Source organism: Ptychodera flava, chromosome 17, assembly GCF_041260155.1.
Source record: "Ptychodera flava strain L36383 chromosome 17, AS_Pfla_20210202, whole genome shotgun sequence".
NCBI lineage: Eukaryota > Metazoa > Hemichordata > Enteropneusta > Ptychoderidae > Ptychodera > Ptychodera flava.
This window is the reverse complement of record NC_091944.1, coordinates 5,637,596-5,665,491: the sequence shown is the minus strand read 5'-3', so window position 1 is coordinate 5,665,491 and position 27,896 is coordinate 5,637,596. Positions and strand designations below refer to the sequence as shown.

Sequence of the window (27,896 nt, the reverse complement as noted above, 5' to 3'; positions counted from 1 at the left end):
GTTCCACAAGGCTGTGTTAATAATGCACCCGTACCATTATAATTATAATGGCATTATGAACACTTTATCAAGGGCCATTCTCAACTGTTTAGGCATATTTGACAGAGGTTCTGAGTTTTAAATATATGGTATTCAATATAAAAGACACTTCGAAGCCAATAGGGATGAACGTCCGGAATCGTGAACCGCATCACATATCTGTATTTCATTTTCTAATATCATTGTAACACACATATACATCTCTGTACTATTCGCCATAATGAGGAGAATAAGTGTAAACTGGTTTTTAGTATTAGGTGCATCACTGATTCAACTGTCATTCATTCATTCATTAATTCATTCATGATTTCATTCATTCATTCATTCTTTCAAATGTCATTTAAAAGCTAATGCAGTGATAGTATACCTATATTGTGTAAGTATTACTTCCGTTTTCTTACCCGCTGTAATATGTTCCGGCAAGTTAGGCTGTTCTGTATCGATCGCATCACTCCGACTTGCAGAACTTCCACGAGGGTCCGTCTTGATTACTTTCATCGTTAAATCAAGTGGGACATCTATCATAGATTTACAAGAGAGTTAGCATCTTTGGTTTGTTTGTAAATGGCGTACTGCACTTCATGACTTTCTGCTTTTACAGGATATGGAACAATTCTAGACTAGCTCTCTAGCCATGCTTTCGCGTTTATCTTACCATCTAGGTGTACTGACAGTCTGCCAAAGTATATTGCTTCAATTTCGCTATCTAGTGTTTATTTTTTTCAAGATATCCATAATTATTATGATATTAATAAGTATAAGGTTGATTGAACATTTTCAACAAAGCATTGGGTTGTAATATGGCACAAACCATATACAAAGCATTTTCTTACCCTTTTAATTAACCCTTTCTGATGCCTCTCGATTGATTAAAAGAAAGATACTTCATCACATTAATATAGACTGGTCATAAAAGTAATTATAACGGCATATGTTATTTTCCTCTCAGGCCGGACAATCGCCGAAAACCTGTTTAACAAGGCAGTGTTAATTATACACCTGTACCAGTATAATTATATTGGTATTATTAACACGTTATCAAGGGCCGTTCTCAACTGTTTAGGCATACTTTGCAGAGGTTCTGAGTTTTAAATATATGGTATTCAATATAAAAGAGACCACGCAGCCAATAGGGGTGTACACCCGGAATCATAAACTGTATCACATATCTGTATTTCATTTTCTAATATCATATGTAACTCATTATATATACATCTGTGTACTATTCGCCACAATTAGAAAATAAGCTGGTTTTAGTATTAGGCGCATCACTCACTCAATCGTCATTCATTCATTCATTCATTCTTTCAAATGTCATTTAAAAGCTAATGCAGTGATAGTATAACTAAATATTCTGTAAGTATTACTTCCATTTTCTTACCGGCTGTAGTTTGTTTCGGCAAGTTAGGCTGTTCTGTATCGATCGCATCACTCCGACTTGCAGAACTTCCACGAGGGTCCGTCTTGATTACTTTCATCGTTAAATCAAGTGGGACATCTATCACAGATTTACAAGAGAGTTAGCATCTTTGGTTTGTTTGTAAATGGCGTACTGCACTTCATGACTTTCTGCTTTTACGGTATATGGAACAATTTAGACTAACCCTCTAGTCACTGGCCATTTCTCGGGCGAACGCCATAGTTTCGTGTTCATCTTACCATCTACGCTACCATCTGCCAAAGTATATTGCTTCAATTTCACTACCTAGAGTTTACTTGTTTCAATTTATCCGTAATACTCATAAGGCCGCACATTTGAAGCAAGTCACGAGTCAGTGCCGAATATGATTAATGTGGTGTACAATATTGTTAAATTACACGATTCACATTTTTTATAGATTCAGTTACTGTGAGTACAATTGCAAATTGCAAATGTTTTTCATATAACTCAATTCACATTTTTATTGCTGTCAGGATGCCAGTGCACCGTCTAGTATCAACTTTCAAGGTTTATATGAAAGTAATGTCACCGTAAGAACTAGCCTTTCAATGAAAAAAAATGAGTTCTGGACTGGTCCAATCCTGTGGTGAATTCAAAATTGCGAAGACTGTTTACTAAGTTTATATTTAATGTTTCATTCAGATTTTCCGAATTAAAGCTGATTAAACATCATTTTTAAACAATAGCTTTACTCATTTTTTTACCAAACAGAAATTAATACCCAGAGACTTAGCACTATTATTATCAAAAAGAAAATAATTCAAAACTGAGTATTGCGACCGATATTGCCAATTGCAGGCACGCTATATCAATTTCACTTAATCAAATGCGATGATTATTTTCAGTCTCAATGAAACAATCCACTTTTTGTTATATTACTTCATTGTCATTATTTGGCTATCTGTCACTTCTAATTCTTCAAAGTTCAGTAAATCCATAACATTTTCGATATGATTAAAGAAAGTTTTGAAAGGACTGATCAAAGGGATACCATTTATCAGTTCAGTTGGTGCGACATTTCACAATGTATACCTTGGACTCTGAGGTAAACGTATGGATTGAAAAGCCCACAAGGGGCAACATGTAGGTTCGCGTACTACCATGTCGGTAAAACGTTTGACGGAAGGCAAACCAAAATTGTACATTAATATCAAACAAATCATACAAATAATGAATGATTTATGTGTGATTAATCGGTCGATAATAAGTACATGTAATTACATTTTATATAAAGATAAACGACACACATATTTTGCCGCAGTCAATGATGTTATTTCCTGTGGCATATACTATGGAGGCTGGTCTTTGATTTAAAATGTGTGTGGACAACCTGTTCTCGAAAGCAAATTGGTCTTTGCGAAAAGAGGGCGCTGTTTTAGTGAGCGACAAGTTTCGGAGGGAGTACTCAGGGTTTCACGATTCATACTTAGAAACAGAGTTAAAACGACATGGTGATCCACAGGTCACACGATTCAGTTTTTGAAGTGATCGGCCATTTTCGTGGTAATTCGTAAGGTCGCGTTGATGTCATATTTTCTGTAACATGACAACATATTGTCACCTTTGAAATCGGTACGGCATGATTCGTTTTTGTCAATAAATTTCAGAGAAGCCAGTACAAATATTTTCCCTGTGGTGTACGTGCAAATTTACCTTTGGCCGGGCCATGGTGCTATTGGTAAAAGTCATCATTTGAATGAGATGTTTTCTTGTGGCAAACAACTTCAGTCCACTAAACTAAGCTTGACTAGAATATAAATCTACACGTTAATATTGTCATGGCTTTTGAGACATAAAACCGACTGGCCATAGCTGCAAAATTGTAGCTCTACGGTGAGGCGGTCGGTGAGTTTTGGTTTTGCGACCTCGCTCACCAGTAGAGCTACAATGCCGAAGGCCCTGAAGCATACAAATAAGCACGCTGCACATGGCACGGCATTTTGATGTAAAATCCCATATATTTACTGCATTTGGTCATACTGATTTATCACTACTGAAGATTAAACACTATACTACACTAAACTTGTCGTGTATGGGGTTTGGTATTTGTTCAAATACGTCGATCGCGTTTCCAAAAACATTTCTTGGAGCCACCATTACCAACTTCCGGTAATGGAGGCTCCCAACACGCTCAATGTTTATCGAATGCGATCGACGTGTCTGTGCTAATACCAAACCCCATAAACGACAAGGTTAGTGTAGTATAGTAGTGATAAATCGGTACGACCAAATGCAGTGAATATGTGGGATTTTACATGAAAATGCCGCGCCATGTGAGGCGCGCTTATTTTGTATGCTACAGGGCCTTCGGCATTGTAGCTCTACTGGTGAGCGATGTCGCAAAAACCAAAACTCACCGACCGCCTCACCGTAGAGCTACAATTTTGCAGCTACGCCTGGCCAATATGGCGACAAAGTATTCTTGACCGCGGACATCCGGGAACTCGCGGATTTTTTACGTCATTTTTTTGCGTCACACTGCCGAGAGAACAAAATATTGAAGTGTGGATTTTTCAACATTTACAGCAGTATTCAAAGTTTCAACATCATGTCAATGATAAACACTAAGTTCTGTACTTTGTCACATAATTTCTGCATTGTTCATTGTCCTGTGAAGTCAAATCCCATTTCACCTCACTCGCGTGCGTGAGGTGAAAGTGACGTCACTCCGCGGTCAAGAATACTAAACGATAGATCTGAGGTCGAACGACAAGACACAAAAACGGCTTTCCACTCTCTCTGTGGAGTGTCCATAAAATGGATATTTCGGTTACGAAGCATTTTAATGTAGAATCATTGAACAGAAAGTATTGAACTTTGTCAAAAATGCGATTCAATTGGCAAACGTCCATTTTGAATCAGTTCAACATGGGGCAGACAGTCCATGTAGCCGATAATGACATGCTAATTGGATGCATGTGTACGGAGTTACAAGTTGGCCTTGCGGAGTTCCAGTATATCTGTGTCAAGTATCAACTAAAGTTACACTATTACACAGTAGAAGCGAGATTGTTGTTACACCTATATTACTACCTTACCTACGTCTGATTAATCCGGCCTCTGTACGAAGTTGCGTACTAAGTTATGAAGTAAGATACGACTGGTTGAGGGCGTCCTACACTTTCCAGTGTGTACGTCGGGGGGGGGGGGGGGGGGGGGGGGGGGGGGGGTTCATATAGTTACAGAGTTACAGTAAGGGAACTATGCGGGCGGCCTGTACAAGTTGCGTACTTACATAGTTACAGAGTTAGGCTGCGGGAACTATGCGGGGGGCCTGTATCAAGTTGCGTACTTACTTAGTTACAGAGTTAGGCTGGGTGAACTACGCGTGGGCCTGTATCAAGTTCGTACTTACTTAGTTACAGAGTTAGGCTAGGTGAACTACGCGGGGCCTGTATCAAGTTGCGTACTTACTTAGTTACAGAGTTAGGCTGGGTGAACTACGCGGGGCCTGTATCAAGTTGCGTACTTACTTAGTTACAGAGTTAGGCTGGGAGAACTACGCGGGGGCCTGTATCAAGTTGCGTACTTACTTAGTTACAGAGTTAGGCTGGTGAACTACGCGGGGGCCTGTATCAAGTTGCGTACTTACTTAGTTACAGAGTTAGGCTAGGGGAACTACGCGGAGGCCTGTATCAAGTTGCGTACTTACTTAGTTACAGAGTTAGGCTTGGTGAACTACGCGGGGGCCTGTATCAAGTTGCGTACTTACTTAGTTACAGAGTTAGGCTAGGGAACTACGCGGGGGGGGGCCTGTACGAAGTTGCGTACTTACTTAGTTACAGAGTTAGGTTGGGTGAACTACGCGGGGGCCTGTATCAAGTTGCGTACTTAGTTACAGAGTTAGGCTGGGTGAGCTACGCGGGGGCCTGTATCAAGTTGCGGACTTACTTAGTTATAGACTTAGGCTGGGTGAACTACGCGGGGGCTGAGTGAACTACACGGGGGCCCGTATCAAGTTGCGTACTTACATGGTTAGAGAGTTAGGCTAGGGGAACTATGCCGGCCCTCTACCAAGTTGCGTACTTACTTAGTTACAGAGTTAGGCTGGGGAACAATGTAGCATTTGAAAACCTTAACATCACAATTTCTTGACTTCAAAACACATACGAAGGTATAATGTTACAATGTCATAACAAATCGCATTTCTTCAAATATATGTTAGATGTGAAACCCCGATTTTATGATAATATTTTCATTGAAAATCTGCGTCCACGAAACACACTCACTTCATTCATTTTGTCATAAATTTCATCTTCTTTTCACTGCCATGGTTTTGTCTGTTATGTCTACTTTACTTACGCATTTGTAAGTGTTTCTTGTTGTCTATTAACTAGTTGCCCTACCACCCTGCACGTCAAGGTACATGCCACAGGCAGGGTTTGTAAGTTATGTTATGTATCATGTGTGTGTGTGTGTGTGTGTGTGTGTGTTCGTGTTAGCACTGTGTGTCTGTGTTCGTGTTAGCAATATGCCGGCTCATTTTTATCAGGTGTCCTTCCTTTGACCATCGATGGAAACTGCTAATTGGCGGGCGAATATGCGGAGCAAACTTCGTTCTCTATTGTTATGTTATCTAATGTTATCTTTATTTATTAAAGTGTCATGTGTGGACTTATATAATGCCACACCCAGCCCCTACGGCTTACAAGACACTGGAGTAATACAGTTCTTTAAGTTATGAATAAATAAGCGTAAACATACTTTAAACATTCTCTTACAAAAAGCATTTACTTACAAAGTTTGCTAGGTCTACAGGCATGACTTTCATTAAACATTCTAGATTTTCATCGTCGCCCTTTATATCAAAATGTGGGGATATTTCCCTCTATTACTAACTTCTCTTCATTTACCCATGATAGAAGGTTCGGATTTCTGCGATATTATTACACCCTCGTTACGTGCAATGTCACTTTCAGCTACTGTGTTATAAAGTGTTACAACTTCCTCTTCATTCATTTCCGATTTGGCGCTAACTCTCCTGTGAATGCACTCCATTACCAGCGTTTATTACGTTTTTCGATTTTCCATTTTCCCCTGTTAACTATTTCATCGGAATCGCACATATACTCAAGACCATATACTTGCTTTAGTACGACCATTCTTTTGCGTTTTCTACGTTCTTTCGGTTCACTTTCTGCCGCCATTACAACTAGCCTTTGCCCGAAATTGTTTTCACACAAAAATGTGAAAGAGGCTCCCCCCTTACTATCCAAAATGTTTTTTTTGAATTTGTGTTTGATTCGTTTTCGATATGTGTTCCTACATTCTTATCCGATTGTTTGTGTTCATATAATGTTTGTTTAGCTTCGGATATATGTAGGGATTTGCATTAGTGTGTACGGTAATGTTTTGTTTGTGTGGGGAAAGCTTATTTCATAGAGTGGCCCTTTGATGCTTGCGTTTTGAAACCCGAGTGTGGTCTCTCATCAGTCGCAGTGTAGATTCTTTCCTCAGTTTGTGTTTGTTAAAATTTATTTTAATGCATTTTAGTGTTCTTGCTCTTCGAGTAGCGAGGCAAGTATATCAATGTTTGGGTCTTGTTGTGAGTCTGTTTGGTGGTCCGGTTGTTTGTTCTATTTTTTTTACTTCTAACTAAATTTTGTTTTTGACTAGTGTGTCTTTTAGATTTTTGTTTATCTTCTTAGAATGATTGGTGCATGATTGGTGATTCTTCCTTAGTGTTGAATCCTTCTCCAGTTCAGCCCAATCTTTCAAATGACTTCCCCTAAGATATTTTGTTTTGATGTGTGGGCTGTATGTTGTGCTGAACATGAGTTTGTTTGTTGTTTCTTTACGTGTAAGTGTGCGGTTTGTTAGTGTATTTTGGATAATCTGGTCTATTTTTGCTGTTATTTTCGTCATTTCGTTGTTTTTTGTATTCTCTATCGAGTAGTTTGTTTGTAAAGAAAGCGACTTTTCTAGTAAAGTCGTCATTGTTGTTACAAGTGCGAGCTATCTAAGGATTTTGCCTTAAGTTTGATAAAGCCATTAACAGTTGCTGTCGGGTGACACGATTCTCTATGTACAAATTGGAATGTGTGTGTTGGTTTGTATGTGTTTAGATGTCGAGGATATTTTCTTTGTAGTATCTTGCACCTTTGAAAACAACTACATCAATAAATGTTATTTCTTGTGTTGAGCTTTCGAATGACAACTTAAATGTTGGGTGCATTGTGTTGATTTTTTGGATGAAGTTTGTGAGTTCGGTTTGTGTTCCGAGAAAGATAGCAAAGTATCATCTCTGAATCTTTTCCAGAAATGAATGTTGTTGTGGTTATTTACGATTATGAAAAGTCATGTTGGCTATTTCCGGTGAGGCGTTTGATCCCATGCTGCAGTCTCGGGTTTGGCAGAAATATTAATTGCCTGTTAAATTCAAAACTGTTGTGTTTGAGAATTAATGATAGCATTTCCATTAATTCTTCCGTGGATCATTTTTGATGCTGTATTTGTTTCATGCGAGGTTTGTGAGTTTAGTGTTTCACTGACTAGCCGAATTGCTTCGTTGTGAATTGTCTTTGTGTACATTGACACCACGTCGAGTGTTAAGAGAAATGCTTGTTAAGGGACATTTGTCTTTTCTATTTCTGGTATGAAATTTGTTGTATCTTTTATATATGTTGGTTGTTGCTGAACTTGTGGTTTTATGAAGTAATCCAGGAATTCTGTAATTCTGTAAATGGGACTGGAGTAGCCACTGATTATTGGTCTGCCTGCAATTTTGAGTTTTCAGGCGGCAGTTTGTGAATTGTAGGCAATGAGCACCACTGTGGAGTACGGACATTTATGTTTTTGGATCAAGATACTTATAAGTATCATGGTCGATGTGTTTGTTCTAGTACATTTCGTTTAATAGTTTGTGTACTATTTTTTACTGTTTGTTCTGTGTCGTCACCGCCAAGTTGTGTATAAGTGTAGGTTATCGCCCGATTGAAACGTAAACAACGAGGCGGAGCCGAGTTGTTTTACGTTTCAAGCGGGCGATAACCTACTTTTAAAAACTATCTACTGTTGATTGACCAATCAGAGTGCTCAATTCAGGGTGTTTTATCTACTCGTAAAGCTTGGTCACCAAATTCCAGAAACGAATGACAGCGCCGCAGTAAAGTACTGTCCAATCAAAAGTGAACATGTCATATTCTGTAGACATCTGGTACGTTTTAATATTCAAATTTGGTAACACAGCGGAAACCACGGCAACACAACACACAAAACCTGCTGTGCCCCAGGGCATTTATATAATGTGCCCTAGGGCATTTATAGGATGTTCCATTACACTGGAAGGCTATTTCACAAATAAAAGTTTAATTCATATCCTAAACATGTTACATGACAAAGGGACGGTTGAACGTAACCATTGAAAACGAAAATATATCAGTTAGGGGCGATAGTTTTAAGTGGGATAAACCACCCCTTGTACTCAGGCTCTTCTGGTGATATAAAGTCCAACCCTACGATAAAATGTCTCGGCCTGCGGCCTCGACATTTTATCATGGGGTTGGACTTTATATACCAGAAGAGCCCTTGTACTCGGGCTTTATCCTATACATAGCCGTCGAGCTAACAGGGAACCCAGGATAGTATTTATCACTCCTGTCAGACAGTGCTTACGATTAAAATGTTTTGTTTTCAGGCAACCTAATTTTTCCCATCAGACCGCATGACATCGACTTATCACAACTTGCGTTTATCACTCGTGTCACACTGCTTACGATTTTAAATGTTTTGTTTTCGGGCCACGTAACTTGCCCATCAGACCACAATGACATTGACACGTTTGAAATCAGGGAAAATTTACCATGGATAAACCACTCACACACCTACACATGAAAAATAACAACTTTTGGAGGTTATCAAGTTATCTTCATTCTTTATTATCAATAAATCGTAGAGCGTACGGTCTATGGATAAATTGCGAACAAAATACTATGTGTTTCAAGCCGGTGATGACCGACTTATAGCCGTCCAGTTAACATGCAATTGAGTCTCTGACAGTCAATGAGTCAAGAAATCCTTTTGTAACCCATATATCATCAATCATCTAACTCTGAAAAATCAAAGTTTAGTTCAAAATTTACATCCGAATCTGATGATAATATCACGTCCTTGTACTGGAAGTTCTTATGACGGTAGTGTGAATCGCGAGGTTTCTTGAACTTCTTCGAGTAGTTTGCACTACGCACAGTAAGTCTGCTTGGCGTTACAGTTGCGGTTCCTGCGCTTAGGTAGTTGAGACAGTCGGGAGCATACGGTTCACTTTCTTTCTTTCTTACCTCCATTACAAAGTGGCTCAGGAACACAAAACTCTGCCAGATTGTCTGCCATGGGAATTTGTAGCTGCTTCCCCAAAACCTCTGTAGCATTTCTCGCCTCGGCCCACTCATTCCTCACGCGGAGACTCCAGCTTGTGGTTCTTCTGGTGTTTTGCGGCGCTCTTCCACACACTTTTTCCTTAATATCGTCTTCAGACATGACATGGAAGCGATTACGTGCTGCAGCCATCGTGGTCTTCAAATTAGTCTTCTTTGGAGGCAAACCTTTGAGATGTTACTCGCTACACATTAAGGAGCTTGAATGAAAATCACGTGTTCATCTTGCGTTTTTCTAACACCCTTACTGTCGGCGACGCACATCCTAGCACTAATTTATATAATCTCAATTGATATTAGGTCGTGTGTATTTTTCAGGTCGTCTTTCGCATTAACACCTCTGTGGTTTTCTTTCAGTACGTAATCATTTATCACCCGCTTCCAAGTTTTCTTTCAGTAGTTAATCACTTAATCACGCAAAAACCCAGCCACACCTGATAAGTCGTCCTGAGCAACAGTTTTAATCCTCAAACACATCAACTGCTGGGTAAACATTTGACAGAATCAGGCTATAAAACTGAGTGTTGCGTAATTGCCTTTCCCCTTTGTGTTCGTAATCTTTTGTGTTCAAAATGACTATGCCCCAAACCTTGTCGAAGGGTTTTATGGTCGATGATAAGGTCACCATACAAGCACTCGCGTACTCCCCCCAGCAAAACTCTGTAACTGAGTAAGTACGCAACTTCGTACATGCCCCCGCGTAGTTCACCCAGCCTAACTCTGTAACTAAGTAAGTACGCAACTTGATACAGGCCCCCGCGTAGTTCCCCCAGCCTAACTCTGTAACTAAGTAAGTACGCAACTTGATACAGGCCCCGCGTAGTTGGCCCAGCCTAACTCTGTAACTAAGTAAGTACGCAACTTGATACAAGCCCCCGCGTAGTTGGCCCAGCCTAACTCTGTAACTAAGTAAGTACGCAACTTCATACAGGCCCCCGCGTAGTTCCCCCAGCCTAACTCTGTAACTAAGTAAGTACGCAACTTGATACAGGCCCCCGCGTAGTTGGCCCAGCCTAACTCTGTAACTAAGTAAGTACGCAACTTGATACAGGCCCCCGCGTAGTTGGCCCAGCCTAACTCTGTAACTAAGTAAGTACGCAACTTGATACAGGCCCCCGCGTAGTTGGCCCAGCCTAACTCTGTAACTAAGTAAGTACGCAACTTGATACAGCCCCCGCGTAGTTCCCCAGCCTAACTCTGTAACTAAGTAAGTACGCAACTTGATACAGGCCCGCGTAGTTCCCAGCCTAACTCTGTAACTAAGTAAGTACGCAACTTGATACAGGCCCCCGCGTAGTTGGCCCAGCCTAACTCTGTAACTAAGTAAGTACGCAACTTCATACAGGCCCCCGCGTAGTTCCCCCAGCCTAACTCTGTAACTAAGTAAGTACGCAACTTGATACAAGCCCCCGCGTAGTTGGCCCAGCCTAACTCTGTAACTAAGTAAGTACGCAACTTGATACAGGCCCCCGCGTAGTTGGCCCAGCCTAACTCTGTAACTAAGTAAGTACGCAACTTGATACAGGCCCCCGCGTAGTTGCCCAGCCTAACTCTGTAACTAAGTAAGTACGCAACTTCATACAGGCCCCCCCCGTAGTTTCCCCCAGCCTAACTCTGGTAACTAAGTAAGTACGCAACTTGATACAGGCCCCCGCGTAGTTGGCCCAGCCTAACTCTGTAACTAAGTAAGTACGCAACTTCATACAGGCCCCCGCGTAGTTCCCAGCCTAACTCTGTAACTAAGTAAGTACGCAACTTCATACAGGCCCCCCTGGAGTTCCCCAAGCCTAACTCTGTAACTAAGTAAGTACGCAACTTGATACAAGCCCCCGCGTAGTGGCCCAGCCTAACTCTGTAACTAAGTAAGTACGCAACTGATACAGGCCCCCGCGTAGTTGCCCAGCCTAACTCTGTAACTAAGTAAGTACGCAACTTGATACAGGCCCCCGCGTAGTTCCCCAAGCCTAACTCTGTAACTAAGTAAGTACGCAACTTGATACAGGCCCCGCGTAGTTGGCCCAGCCTAACTCTGTAACTAAGTAAGTACGCAACTTGATACAGGCCCCCGCGTAGTTGGCCCAGCCTAACTCTGTAACTAAGTAAGTACGCAACTTGATACAGGCCCCCGCGTAGTTCCCCCAGCCTAACTCTGTAACTAAGTAAGTACGCAACTTGATACAGCCCCCGCGTAGTTGCCCAGCCTAACTCTGTAACTAAGTAAGTACGCAACTTCATACAGGCCCCCGCGTAGTTCCCCAGCCTAACTCTGTAACTAAGTAAGTACGCAACTTGATACAGGCCCCCGCGTAGTTGGCCCAGCCTAACTCTGTAACTAAGTAAGTACGCAACTTGATACAGGCCCCCGCGTAGTTGGCCCAGCCTAACTCTGTAACTAAGTAAGTACGCAACTTGATACAGCCCCCGCGTAGTTGCCCAGCCTAACTCTGTAACTAAGTAAGTACGCAACTTCATACAGGCCCCCGCGTAGTTCCCCCAGCCTAACTCTGTAACTAAGTAAGTACGCAACTTGATACAGGCCCCCGCGTAGTTGCCCAGCCTAACTCTGTAACTAAGTAAGTACGCAACTTGATACAGGCCCCCGCGTAGTTCCCCAGCCTAACTCTGTAACTAAGTAAGTACGCAACTTGATACAAGCCCCCGCGTAGTTGCCCAGCCTAACTCTGTAACTAAGTAAGTACGCAACTTCATACAGGCCCCCGCGTAGTTCCCCCAGCCTAACTCTGTAACTAAGTAAGTACGCAACTTCATACAGGCCCCCGCGTAGTTCCCCAGCCTAACTCTGTAACTAAGTAAGTACGCAACTTGATACAAGCCCCCGCCGTAGTTGGCCCAGCCTAACTCTGTAACTAAGTAAGTACGCAACTTGATACAGGCCCCCGCGTAGTTGGCCCAGCCTAACTCTGTAACTAAGTAAGTACGCAACTTGATACAGGCCCCCGCGTAGTTGCCCAGCCTAACTCTGTAACTAAGTAAGTACGCAACTTCATACAGGCCCCCGCGTAGTTCCCCAAGCCTAACTCTGTAACTAAGTAAGTACGCAACTTGATACAGGCCCCCGCGTAGTTGCCCAGCCTAACTCTGTAACTAAGTAAGTACGCAACTTCATACAGGCCCCCGCGTAGTTGGCCCAGCCTAACTCTGTAACTAAGTAAGTACGCAACTTGATACAGGCCCCCGCGTAGTTCCCAGCCTAACTCTGTAACTAAGTAAGTACGCAACTTGATACAGCCCCCGCGTAGTTCCCCAGCCTAACTCTGTAACTAAGTAAGTACGCAACTTGATACAGGCCCCCGCGTAGTTGCCCAGCCTAACTCTGTAACTAAGTAAGTACGCAACTTGATACAAGCCCCCGCGTAGTTCCCCAGCCTAACTCTGTAACTAAGTAAGTACGCAACTTGATACAAGCCCCCGCGTAGTTGGCCCAGCCTAACTCTGTAACTAAGTAAGTACGCAACTTGATACAGGCCCCCGCGTAGTTCCCCTAGCCTAACTCTGTAACTAAGTAAGTACGCAACTTGATACAGGCCCCCGCGTAGTTGCCCAGCCTAACTCTGTAACTAAGTAAGTACGCAACTTCATACAGGCCCCCGCGTAGTTCCCCAGCCTAACTCTGTAACTAAGTAAGTACGCAACTTGATACAGGCCCCCGCGTAGTTGCCCAGCCTAACTCTGTAACTAAGTAAGTACGCAACTTGATACAAGCCCCCGCGTAGTTCCCCAGCCTAACTCTGTAACTAAGTAAGTACGCAACTTGATACAGGCCCCCGCGTAGTTCCCCAAGCCTAACTCTGTAACTAAGTAAGTACGCAACTTGATACAGGCCCCCGCGTAGTTGCCCAGCCTAACTCTGTAACTAAGTAAGTACGCAACTTGATACAGGCCCCCGCGTAGTTCCCCCAGCCTAACTCTGTAACTAAGTAAGTACGCAACTTGATACAAGGCCCCGCGTAGTTGCCCAGCCTAACTCTGTAACTAAGTAAGTACGCAACTTGATACAAGCCCCCGCGTAGTTCCCCAGCCTAACTCTGTAACTAAGTAAGTACGCAACTTCATACAGGCCCCGCGTAGTTCCCCTAGCCTAACTCTGTAACTAAGTAAGTACGCAACTTGATACAAGCCCCCGCGTAGTTGGCCCAGCCTAACTCTGTAACTAAGTAAGTACGCAACTTCATACAGGCCCCCGCGTAGTTCCCCAGCCTAACTCTGTAACTAAGTAAGTACGCAACTTGATACAGGCCCCCGCGTAGTTGCCCAGCCTAACTCTGTAACTAAGTAAGTACGCAACTTGATACAAGCCCCCGCGTAGTTCCCCCAGCCTAACTCTGTAACTAAGTAAGTACGCAACTTGATACAGGCCCCCGCGTAGTTGCCCAGCCTAACTCTGTAACTAAGTAAGTACGCAACTTGATACAGGCCCCCGCGTAGTTCCCCTAGCCTAACTCTGTAACTAAGTAAGTACGCAACTTGATACAGGCCCCCGCGTAGTTGGCCCAGCCTAACTCTGTAACTAAGTAAGTACGCAACTTGATACAAGGCCCCCGCGTAGTTCCCCTAGCCTAACTCTGTAACTAAGTAAGTACGCAACTTCATACAGGCCCCCGCGTAGTTGGCCCAGCCTAACTCTGTAACTAAGTAAGTACGCAACTTCATACAGCCCCCGCGTAGTTCCCCCAGCCTAACTCTGTAACTAAGTAAGTACGCAACTTGATACAGGCCCCCGCGTAGTTGGCCCAGCCTAACTCTGTAACTAAGTAAGTACGCAACTTGATACAGGCCCCCGCGTAGTTGGCCCAGCCTAACTCTGTAACTAAGTAAGTACGCAACTTGATACAGGCCCCCGCGTAGTTCCCCAAGCCTAACTCTGTAACTAAGTAAGTACGCAACTTGATACAGCCCCCGCGTAGTTCCCAGCCTAACTCTGTAACTAAGTAAGTACGCAACTTGATACAGGCCCCCGCGTAGTTGGCCCAGCCTAACTCTGTAACTAAGTAAGTACGCAACTTGATACAAGGCCCCCGCGTAGTTCCCCCAGCCTAACTCTGTAACTAAGTAAGTACGCAACTTGATACAGGCCCCCGCGTAGTTCCCAGCCTAACTCTGTAACTAAGTAAGTACGCAATTGATACAGGCCCCCGCGTAGTTGCCCAGCCTAACTCTGTAACTAAGTAAGTACGCAACTTGATACAGGCCCCCGCGTAGTTGGCCCAGCCTAACTCTGTAACTAAGTAAGTACGCAACTTGATACAGGCCCCCGCGTAGTTCCCCAGCCTAACTCTGTAACTAAGTAAGTACGCAACTTGATACAGGCCCCCGCGTAGTTGCCCCAGCCTAACTCCGTAACTAAGGAAGTACGCAACTTGATACAGGCCCCCGCGTAGTTGGCCCAGCCTAACTCTGTAACTAAGTAAGTACGCAACTTGATACAGGCCCCGCGTAGTTCCCCAGCCTAACTCTGTAACTAAGTAAGTACGCAACTTGATACAGGCCCCCGCGTAGTTGGCCCAGCCTAACTCTGTAACTAAGTAAGTACGCAACTTGATACAGGCCCCCGCGTAGTTGGCCCAGCCTAACTCTGTAACTAAGTAAGTACGCAACTTGATACAGGCCCCCGCGTAGTTCCCCAGCCTAACTCTGTAACTAAGTAAGTACGCAACTTGATACAGGCCCCCGCGTAGTTGCCCAGCCTAACTCTGTAACTAAGTAAGTACGCAACTTGATACAGGCCCCCGCGTAGTTGCCCAGCCTAACTCTGTAACTAAGTAAGTACGCAACTTGATACAGGCCCCCGCGTAGTTGGCCCAGCCTAACTCTGTAACTAAGTAAGTACGCAACTTGATACAAGCCCCCGCGTAGTTGGCCCAGCCTAACTCTGTAACTAAGTAAGTACGCAACTTGATACAGGCCCCGCGTAGTTGCCCAAGCCTAACTCTGTAACTAAGTAAGTACGCAACTTGATACAGGCCCCCCCGTAGTTCCCAGCCTAACTCTGTAACTAAGTAAGTACGCAACTTGATACAGGCCCCCGCGTAGTTCCCCAGCCTAACTCTGTAACTAAGTAAGTACGCAACTTGATACAGGCCCCCGCGTAGTTCCCCCAGCCTAACTCTGTAACTAAGTAAGTACGCAACTTGATACAAGCCCCCGCGTAGTTCCCCAGCCTAACTCTGTAACTAAGTAAGTACGCAACTTCATACAGGCCCCCGCGTAGTTGCCCCAGCCTAACTCTGTAACTAAGTAAGTACGCAACTTGATACAGGCCCCCGCGTAGTTCCCAGCCTAACTCTGTAACTAAGTAAGTACGCAACTTGATACAGGCCCCCGCGTAGTTGCCCAGCCTAACTCTGTAACTAAGTAAGTACGCAACTTGATACAGGCCCCCGCGTAGTTGGCCCAGCCTAACTCTGTAACTAAGTAAGTACGCAACTTCATACAGGCCACCGCGTAGTTCCCAAGCCTAACTCTGTAACTAAGTAAGTACGCAACTTGATACAGCCCCCGCGTAGTTGGCCCAGCCTAACTCTGTAACTAAGTAAGTACGCAACTTCATACGCCCCCGCGTAGTTCCCCAGCCTAACTCTGTAACTAAGTAAGTACGCAACTTGATACAAGCCCCCGCGTAGTGGCCCAGCCTACTCTGTAACTAAGTAAGTACGCAACTTCATACAGGCCCCCGACGTAGTCCCCCAGCCTAACTCTGTAACTAAGTAAGTACGCAACTTGATACAGGCCCCGCGTAGTTCCCCAGCCTAACTCTGTAACTAAGTAAGTACGCAACTTGATACAGGCCCCCGCGTAGTTGGCCCAGCCTAACTCTGTAACTAAGTAAGTACGCAACTTGATACAGGCCCCCGCGTAGTTGGCCCAGCCTAACTCTGTAACTAAGTAAGTACGCAACTTGATACAGCCCCCGCGTAGTTGACCCAGCCTAACTCTGTAACTAGTAAGTACGCAACTTCATACAGCCCCCCGCGTAGTTCCCCCAGCCTAACTCTGTAACTAAGTAAGTACGCAACTTGATACAGCCCCCGCGTAGTTGGCCCACCTAACTCTGTAACTAAGTAAGTACGCAACTTCATACAGGCCCCGCGTAGTTGGCCCAGCCTAACTCTGTAACTAAGTAAGTACGCAACTTGATACAAGCCCCCGCGTAGTTGGCCCAGCCTAACTCTGTAACTAAGTAAGTACGCAACTTCATACAGGCCCCCGCGTAGTTCCCCAAGCCTAACTCTGTAACTAAGTAAGTACGCAACTTGATACAGGCCCCCGCGTAGTTGCCCAGCTAACTCTGTAACTAAGTAAGTACGCAACTTGATACAAGCCCCCGCGTAGTTCCCCTAGCCTAACTCTGTAACTAAGTAAGTACGCAACTTGATACAAGCCCCCGCGTAGTTCCCCAGCCTAACTCTGTAACTAAGTAAGTACGCAACTTGATACAGGCCCCCGCGTAGTTCCCCCAGCCTAACTCTGTAACTAAGTAAGTACGCAACTTGATACAGGCCCCCGCGTAGTTGGCCCAGCCTAACTCTGTAACTAAGTAAGTACGCAACTTGATACAGGCCCCCGCGTAGTTCCCCAAGCCTAACTCTGTAACTAAGTAAGTACGCAACTTGATACAGGCCCCCGCGTAGTTGCCCAGCCTAACTCTGTAACTAAGTAAGTACGCAACTTGATACAAGCCCCCGCGTAGTTGGCCCAGCCTAACTCTGTAACTAAGTAAGTACGCAACTTGATACAGGCCCCCGCGTAGTTCCCTCCAAGCCTAACTCTGTAACTAAGTAAGTACGCAACTTCATACAGGCCCCCGCGTAGTCGCCCAGCCTAACTCTGTAACTAAGTAAGTACGCAACTTGATACAGGCCCCCGCGTAGTTCCCCAGCCTAACTCTGTAACTAAGTAAGTACGCAACTTGATACAGGCCCCCGCGTAGTTGGCCCAGCCTAACTCTGTAACTAAGTAAGTACGCAACTTGATACAAGCCCCCGCGTAGTTCCCCCAGCCTAACTCTGTAACTAAGTAAGTACGCAACTTGATACAGGCCCCCGCGTAGTTCCCCAGCCTAACTCTGTAACTAAGTAAGTACGCAACTTGATACAGGCCCCCGCGTAGTTGGCCCAGCCTAACTCTGTAACTAAGTAAGTACGCAACTTGATACAGGCCCCCGCGTAGTTCCCCTAGCCTAACTCTGTAACTAAGTAAGTACGCAACTTGATACAGGCCCCCGCGTAGTTGGCCCAGCCTAACTCTGTAACTAAGTAAGTACGCAACTTGATACAAGCCCCCGCGTAGTTCCCCCAGCCTAACTCTGTAACTAAGTAAGTACGCAACTTGATACAGGCCCCCGCGTAGTTCCCGAAGCCTAACTCTGTAACTAAGTAAGTACGCAACTTGATACAGGCCCCCGCGTAGTTCCCCTAGCCTAACTCTGTAACTAAGTAAGTACGCAACTTCATACAGACCCCCGCGTAGTTGGCCCAGCCTAACTCTGTAACTAAGTAAGTACGCAACTTGATACAGGCCCCCGCGTAGTTCCCTAGCCTAACTCTGTAACTAAGTAAGTACGCAACTTGATACAGGCCCCCGCGTAGTTCCCCCAGCCTAACTCTGTAACTAAGTAAGTACGCAACTTGATACAGGCCCCCGCGTAGTTGCCCCAGCCTAACTCTGTAACTAAGTAAGTACGCAACTTGATACAGGCCCCCGCGTAGTTCCCCAAGCCTAACTCTGTAACTAAGTAAGTACGCAACTTGATACAGGCCCCCGCGTAGTTGGCCCAGCCTAACTCTGTAACTAAGTAAGTACGCAACTTGATACAGGCCCCCGCGTAGTTGCCCCAGCCTAACTCTGTAACTAAGTAAGTACGCAACTTGATACAAGCCCCCGCGTAGTGGCCCAGCCTAACTCTGTAACTAAGTAAGTACGCAACTTGATACAGGCCCCCGCGTAGTTGGCCCAGCCTAACTCTGTAACTAAGTAAGTACGCAACTTGATACAGGCCCCCGCGTAGTTGGCCCAGCCTAACTCTGTAACTAAGTAAGTACGCAACTTGATACAGGCCCCGCGTAGTGGTCCCAGCCTAACTCTGTAACTAAGTAAGTACGCAACTTGATACAGGCCCCCGCGTAGTTGCCCCAGCCTAACTCTGTAACTAAGTAAGTACGCAACTTGATACAAGCCCCCGCGTAGTTGGCCCAGCCTAACTCTGTAACTAAGTAAGTACGCAACTTCATACAGGCCCCCGCGTAGTTCCCCCCTAACTCTGTAACTAAGTAAGTACGCAACTTCATACAGGCCCCCCTGTAGTTCCCCCAGCCTAACTCTGTAACTAAGTAAGTACGCAACTTGATACAAGCCCCCGCGTAGTTGGCCCAGCCTAACTCTGTAACTAAGTAAGTACGCAACTTGATACAGGCCCCCGCGTAGTTGGCCCAGCCTAACTCTGTAACTAAGTAAGTACGCAACTTGATACAAGCCCCCGCGTAGTTCCCCTAGCCTAACTCTGTAACTAAGTAAGTACGCAACTTGATACAGGCCCCCGCGTAGTTCCGCCTAGCCTAACTCTGTAACTAAGTAAGTACGCAACTTGATACAGGCCCCCGCGTAGTGGCCCAGCCTAACTCTGTAACTAAGTAAGTACGCAACTTGATACAAGCCCCCGCGTAGTCCCCCAGCCTAACTCTGTAACTAAGTAAGTACGCAACTTGATACAGCCCCCGCGTAGTTGGCCCAGCCTAACTCTGTAACTAAGTAAGTACGCAACTTCATACAGGCCCCCGCGTAGTTCCCCTAGCCTAACTCTGTAACTAAGTAAGTACGCAACTTGATACAGGCCCCCGCGTAGTTGGCCCAGCCTAACTCTGTAACTAAGTAAGTACGCAACTTGATACAGGCCCCCGCGTAGTTGGCCCAGCCTAACTCTGTAACTAAGTAAGTACGCAACTTGATACAGGCCCCCGCGTAGTTCCCCAAGCCTAACTCTGTAACTAAGTAAGTACGCAACTTGATACAGGCCCCCGCGTAGTTCCCCAGCCTAACTCTGTAACTAAGTAAGTACGCAACTTGATACAGCCCCCGCGTAGTTCCCAGCCTAACTCTGTAACTAAGTAAGTACGCAACTTGATACAGCCCCCGCGTAGTTCCCCCAGCCTAACTCTGTAACTAAGTAAGTACGCAACTTCATACAGGCCCCCGCGTAGTTGGCCCAGCCTAACTCTGTAACTAAGTAAGTACGCAACTTGATACAGGCCCCCGCGTAGTTCCCCAGCTAACTCTGTAACTAAGTAAGTACGCAACTTGATACAGGCCCCCGCGTAGTTGGCCCAGCCTAACTCTGTAACTAAGTAAGTACGCAACTTGATACAGGCCCCCGCGTAGTTGGCCCAGCCTAACTCTGTAACTAAGTAAGTACGCAACTTCATACAGGCCCCCGCGTAGTTCCCCCAGCCTAACTCTGTAACTAAGTAAGTACGCAACTTGATACAAGCCCCCGCGTAGTTGGCCCAGCCTAACTCTGTAACTAAGTAAGTACGCAACTTGATACAGGCCCCCGCGTAGTTCCCCAGCCTAACTCTGTAACTAAGTAAGTACGCAACTTCGATACAGGCCCCCGCGTAGTTCCCCCAGCCTAACTCTGTAACTAAGTAAGTACGCAACTTGATACAAGCCCCCGCGTAGTTGCCCAGCCTAACTCTGTAACTAAGTAAGTACGCAACTTGATACAGGCCCCCGCGTAGTTCGCCCACCTAACTCTGTAACTAAGTAAGTACGCAACTTGATACAGGCCCCCGCGTAGTTGCCCAGCCTAACTCTGTAACTAAGTAAGTACGCAACTTCATACAGGCCCCCGCGTAGTTCCCCAGCCTAACTCTGTAACTAAGTAAGTACGCAACTTGATACAGGCCCCCGCGTAGTTGGCCCAGCCTAACTCTGTAACTAAGTAAGTACGCAACTTGATACAAGCCCCCGCGTAGTTGCCCCAGCCTAACTCTGTAACTAAGTAAGTACGCAACTTCATACAGGCCCCCGCGTAGTTGGCCCAGCCTAACTCTGTAACTAAGTAAGTACGCAACTTCATACAGGCCCCCGCGTAGTTCCCCAGCCTAACTCTGTAACTAAGTAAGTACGCAACTTGATACAGGCCCCCGCGTAGTTGGCCCAGCCTAACTCTGTAACTAAGTAAGTACGCAACTTGATACAAGCCCCCGCGTAGTTCCCCTAGCCTAACTCTGTAACTAAGTAAGTACGCAACTTGATACAGGCCCCCGCGTAGTTCCCCAAGCCTAACTCTGTAACTAAGTAAGTACGCAACTTGATACAGGCCCCCGCGTAGTTCCCCCAGCCTAACTCTGTAACTAAGTAAGTACGCAACTTGATACAGACCCCCGCGTAGTTGGCCCAGCCTAACTCTGTAACTAAGTAAGTACGCAACTTGATACAGGCCCCCGCGTAGTTCCCTAGCCTAACTCTGTAACTAAGTAAGTACGCAACTTGATACAGGCCCCCGCGTAGTTGCCCAAGCCTAACTCTGTAACTAAGTAAGTACGCAACTTGATACAGGCCCCCGCGTAGTTGGCCCAGCCTAACTCTGTAACTAAGTAAGTACGCAACTTGATACAGGCCCCCGCGTAGTTCCCCAGCCTAACTCTGTAACTAAGTAAGTACGCAACTTCATACAGGCCCCCGCGTAGTTCGCCCAGCCTAACTCTGTAACTAAGTAAGTACGCAACTTCATACAGGCCCCCGCGTAGTTCCCCAAGCCTAACTCTGTAACTAAGTAAGTACGCAACTTGATACAGGCCCCCGCGTAGTTGGCCCAGCCTAACTCTGTAACTAAGTAAGTACGCAACTTGATACAGGCCCCGCGTAGTTGCCCCAGCCTAACTCTGTAACTAAGTAAGTACGCAACTTGATACAGGCCCCCGCGTAGTTGGCCCAGCCTAACTCTGTAACTAAGTAAGTACGCAACTTGATACAGGCCCCCGCGCAGTTGCCCCAGCCTAACTCTGTAACTAAGTAAGTACGCAACTTGATACAGGCCCCCGCGTAGTTCCCCTAGCCTAACTCTGTAACTAAGTAAGTACGCAACTTGATACAGGCCCCCGCGTAGTTGCCCAGCCTAACTCTGTAACTAAGTAAGTACGCAACTTGATACAAGCCCCGCGTAGTTCCCCCAGCCTAACTCTGTAACTAAGTAAGTACGCAACTTGATACAGGCCCCCGCGTAGTTCCCACAGCCTAACTCTGTAACTAAGTAAGTACGCAACTTGATACAGGCCCCCGCGTAGTTCCCCTAGCCTAACTCTGTAACTAAGTAAGTACGCAACTTGATACAAGCCCCCGCGTAGTTGGCCCAGCCTAACTCTGTAACTAAGTAAGTACGCAACTTCATACAGGCCCCCGCGTAGTTCCCCTACCCTAACTCTGTAACTAAGTAAGTACGCAACTTGATACAGGCCCCCGCGTAGTTGGCCCAGCCTAACTCTGTAACTAAGTAAGTACGCAACTTGATACAAGCCCCTGCGTAGTTCCCCCAGCCTAACTCTGTAACTAAGTAAGTACGCAACTTGATACAGGCCCCCGCGTAGTTGGCCCAGCCTAACTCTGTAACTAAGTAAGTACGCAACTTGATACAGGCCCCCGTAGTTCCCTAGCCTAACTCTGTAACTAAGTAAGTACGCAACTTGATACAGACCCCCGCGTAGTTGGCCCAGCCTATACTCTGTAACTAAGTAAGTACGCAACTTGATACAAGCCCCCGCGTAGTTCCCCAAGCCTAACTCTGTAACTAAGTAAGTACGCAACTTCATACAGGCCCCCGCGTAGTTCCCCCAGCCTAACTCTGTAACTAAGTAAGTACGCAACTTGATACAGGCCCCCGCGTAGTTCCCCAGCCTAACTCTGTAACTAAGTAAGTACGCAACTTGATACAGGCCCCCGCGTAGTTCCCCAGCCTAACTCTGTAACTAAGTAAGTACGCAACTTGATACAGGCCCCCGCGTAGTTGCCCCAGCCTAACTCTGTAACTAAGTAAGTACGCAACTTGATACAGCCCCCGCGTAGTTCCCCAGCCTAACTCTGTAACTAAGTAAGTACGCAACTTGATACAAGCCCCCGCGTAGTTGCCCAGCCTAACTCTGTAACTAAGTAAGTACGCAACTTGATACAGGCCCCCGCGTAGTTCCCCTAGCCTAACTCTGTAACTAAGTAAGTACGCAACTTGATACAGGCCCCCGCGTAGTTCCCAGCCTAACTCTGTAACTAAGTAAGTACGCAACTTGATACAGGCCCCGCGTAGTTGCCCAACCTAACTCTGTAACTAAGTAAGTACGCAACTTCATACAGGCCCCCCCGTAGTTCCCCCAGCCTAACTCTGTAACTAAGTAAGTACGCAACTTGATACAGCCCCCGCGTAGTTGGCCCAGCCTAACTCTGTAACTAAGTAAGTACGCAACTTGATACAGGCCCCCGCGTAGTTGGCCCAGCCTAACTCTGTAACTAAGTAAGTACGCAACTTCATACAGGCCCCCCTGTAGTTCCCCCAGCCTAACTCTGTAACTAAGTAAGTACGCAACTTGATACAAGCCCCCGCGTAGTTGGCCCAGCCTAACTCTGTAACTAAGTAAGTACGCAACTTGATACAGGCCCCCGCGTAGTTGGCCCAGCCTAACTCTGTAACTAAGTAAGTACGCAACTTGATACAAGCCCCCGCGTAGTTCCCCAGCCTAACTCTGTAACTAAGTAAGTACGCAACTTCATACAGGCCCCCGCGTAGTTCCCCAGCCTAACTCTGTAACTAAGTAAGTACGCAACTTGATACAGCCCCCGCGTAGTTGGCCCAGCCTAACTCTGTAACTAAGTAAGTACGCAACTTGATACAAGGCCCCCGCGTAGTTGGCCCAGCCTAACTCTGTAACTAAGTAAGTACGCAACTTCATACAGGCCCCCGCGTAGTGGCCCAGCCTAACTCTGTAACTAAGTAAGTACGCAACTTCATACAGGCCCCCGCGTAGTTCCCATAGCCTAACTCTGTAACTAAGTAAGTACGCAACTTGATACAGGCCCCCGCGTAGTTGGCCCAGCCTAACTCTGTAACTAAGTAAGTACGCAACTTGATACAGGCCCCCGCGTAGTTCCCCTAGCCTAACTCTGTAACTAAGTAAGTACGCAACTTGATACAGGCCCCCGCGTAGTTCCCCCCCTAACTCTGTAACTAAGTAAGTACGCAACTTGATACAGGCCCCCGCGTAGTTCCCCTAGCCTAACTCTGTAACTAAGTAAGTACGCAACTTCATACAGGCCCCGCGTAGTTGCCCAGCCTAACTCTGTAACTAAAAGTAGCAACTTGATACAGGCCCCCGCGTAGTTCCCCAGCCTAACTCTGTAACTAAGTAAGTACGCAACTTCATACAGCCCCCGCGTAGTTGGCCCAGCCTAACTCTGTAACTAAGTAAGTACGCAACTTCATACAGGCCCCCGCGTAGTTGCCCCAGCCTAACTCTGTAACTAAGTAAGTACGCAACTTGATACAGGCCCCCGCGTAGTTCCCCAGCCTAACTCTGTAACTAAGTAAGTACGCAACTTCATACAGGCCCCCGCGTAGTTCCCCAGCCTAACTCTGTAACTAAGTAAGTACGCAACTTATACAGGCCCCCGCGTAGTTCCCCAGCCTAACTCTGTAACTAAGTAAGTACGCAACTTGATACAGGCCCCCGCGTAGTTGGCCCAGCCTAACTCTGTAACTAAGTAAGTACGCAACTTGATACAGCCCCCGCGTAGTTCCCCAGCCTAACTCTGTAACTAAGTAAGTACGCAACTTGATACAGGCCCCCGCGTAGTTCCCCTAGCCTAACTCTGTAACTAAGTAAGTACGCAACTTGATACAGGCCCCCGCGTAGTTGGCCCAGCCTAACTCTGTAACTAAGTAGTACGCAACTTCATACAGGCCCCCGCGAGTTCCCCAGCCTAACTCTGTAACTAAGTAAGTACGCAACTTGATACAGGCCCCCGCGTAGTTGGCCCAGCCTAACTCTGTAACTAAGTAAGTACGCAACTTGATACAAGCCCCCGCGTAGTTCCCCAGCCTAACTCTGTAACTAAGTAAGTACGCAACTTGATACAGGCCCCCGCGTAGTTCCCCAAGCCTAACTCTGTAACTAAGTAAGTACGCAACTTGATACAGGCCCCCGCGTAGTTGCCCCAGCCTAACTCTGTAACTAAGTAAGTACGCAACTTGATACAGCCCCCGCGTAGTTGGCCCAGCCTAACTCTGTAACTAAGTAAGTACGCAACTTGATACAGGCCCCCGCGTAGTTCCCCCAGCCTAACTCTGTAACTAAGTAAGTACGCAACTTCATACAGGCCCCCGCGTAGTTCCCCAGCCTAACTCTGTAACTAAGTAAGTACGCAACTTGATACAAGCCCCCGCGTAGTTCCCCAGCCTAACTCTGTAACTAAGTAAGTACGCAACTTCATACAGGCCCCGCGTAGTTCCCCTAGCCTAACTCTGTAACTAAGTAAGTACGCAACTTGATACAGGCCCCCGCGTAGTTGGCCCAGCCTAACTCTGTAACTAAGTAAGTACGCAACTTGATACAGGCCCCCGCGTAGTTCCCCAGCCTAACTCTGTAACTAAGTAAGTACGCAACTTGATACAGGCCCCCGCGTAGTTGGCCCAGCCTAACTCTGTAACTAAGTAAGTACGCAACTTGATACAGGCCCCGCGTAGTTCCCCAGCCTAACTCTGTAACTAAGTAAGTACGCAACTTGATACAGGCCCCCGCGTAGTTTGCCCAGCCTAACTCTGTAACTAAGTAAGTACGCAACTTGATACAAGCCCCCGCGTAGTTCCCCAGCCTAACTCTGTAACTAAGTAAGTACGCAACTTGATACAGGCCCCGCGTATGGCCCAACCTAACTCTGTAACTAAGTAAGTACGCAACTTGATACAGGCCCCCGCGTAGTTCCCCAGCCTAACTCTGTAACTAAGTAAGTACGCAACTTCATACAGGCCCCCGCGTAGTTGGCCCAGCCTACTCTGTAACTAAGTAAGTACGCAACTTGATACAGGCCCCCGCGTAGTTCCCCCAGCCTAACTCTGTAACTAAGTAAGTACGCAACTTGATACAGCCCCCGCGTAGTTGGCCCAGCCTAACTCTGTAACTAAGTAAGTACGCAACTTGATACAGGCCCCCGCGTAGTTGGCCCAGCCTAACTCTGTAACTAAGTAAGTACGCAACTTGATACAGGCCCCCGCGTAGTTCCCCTAGCCTAACTCTGTAACTAAGTAAGTACGCAACTTGATACAAGCCCCCGCGTAGTTGGCCCAGCCTAACTCTGTAACTAAGTAAGTACGCAACTTCATACAGGCCCCCGCGTAGTTGGCCCAGCCTAACTCTGTAACTAAGTAAGTACGCAACTTGATACAGGCCCCCGCGTAGTTGCCCAGCCTAACTCTGTAACTAAGTAAGTACGCAACTTCATACAGGCCCCGCGTAGTTCCCCAGCCTAACTCTGTAACTAAGTAAGTACGCAACTTGATACAAGCCCCGCGTAGTTGGCCCAGCCTAACTCTGTAACTAAGTAAGTACGCAACTTCATACAGGCCCCCGCGTAGTTCCCCAGCCTAACTCTGTAACTAAGTAAGTACGCAACTTGATACAAGCCCCCGCGTACACTATAGGGAAAAAGTGCGTGCAGACTACAGCGAGAAACTGACGCTTTCTCGCAATTGGTGAGAATCTTGTTCTTATTCTCACCGCTGTCGGTGAGAAAATTTTTATCTCCACTGGAGATTGGTGAGAAATGCACTCTTGGCGAGAATCAAGTGTGAGAACAAATTCTCACCGGTGAGAAGGAAATTCTCACTAAGTACAGCGAGAATTGACATTCACTGGCGAGAATCATCAAGACTCGTCCTTCATTGGGGAGAATCATAAAGACTCCGAACAGCGAGTCTTCATGATTCTTGCCAGTGAATTTCAATTCTCGCTGTACTTAGTGAGAATTTCCATAATCACCAGTGAGAATATGTTCTCACACTTGATTCTCGCCAAGGAGTCCATCTCTCACCAATCTCCAGTGGAGATTAAAATTTCTCTCCGACAGCAATGAGAATAAGAACATATTCTCACTGATTGCGAGAAAGCGTCAGTTTCTCGCTCTAGTCACGCACTTTTTTCCTATAGTGGTAGTTGGCCCAGCCTAACTCTGTAACTAAGTAAGTACGCAACTTGATACAGCCCCCCCCCCCCCCCCGTGGTTCCCTAGCCTAACTCTGTAACTAAGTAAGTACGCAACTTGATACAAGCCCCCGCGTAGTTGGCCCAACCTAACTCTGCTACTAAGTAAGTATGCAACTTCATACAGGCCCCTGCGTAGTTGCCCACCCTAACTACAGACAACCCTCTCCCCCCCATTACCATATTTGCCCTGGACTCATTAGCATAATTTTCGTGTACCCCTATATTCGTGTCGGCTACATGGACTATCTACCCAGCACGGAGGTAGAAGAGACTCTTCCTACCTCCATGGTTCAAATTTTACTTGTGCATAGGTCTGGCACAGTTACATTCTCATATCCATGGCGGTTATTAAGACAAGATTAGCTTCCCCATTACGTACCGATATTGGTTTCTCCTGATAATGAGTGACAGTCTCTATCAAGTCTTCGTTTCTTGTGCTCAGCTTCTCCTGCATGACTCTCCGGCGACTGACCCGCAGACGCCATGTCTGCTCAACCGAATACAAAAGATTGAATGTTAACCATAATACTTCCTCATTCGTCACGTCCATGAACTTTGAACCCCCTGACAGCGTACAAACCCGGCTAAGCACACCAAGCAGGGCTATCAATTGGTCATGGTAACATGTAATAGAATTCAATCGATTCTATCATGGAGGTAGGAGAGAAGGAGCCTGCACGTCTATTGTCTCCTTTGAGGGAGATGAAACATGCCGCTTGTTTGCTAAGCAAACAATGACGCATCTGCCCGGGTAATCCCATAAATGGATTATGCCGGTTCGGATAC

General features: G+C 46.2%; 1 long non-coding RNA gene across 1 annotated transcript; it reads right to left on the bottom strand.

Annotated features, from left to right (window-relative positions):
* Window positions 1-439: 439 nt before the first annotated feature.
* Window positions 440-27,896, bottom strand: LOC139116442 (uncharacterized). The gene is made up of 3 exons (XR_011548296.1): window positions 27,490-27,896; window positions 1,421-1,537; window positions 440-557 (listed from the first exon to the last, which is right to left on the bottom strand). It is a non-coding gene; the product is annotated as an uncharacterized lncRNA (long non-coding RNA).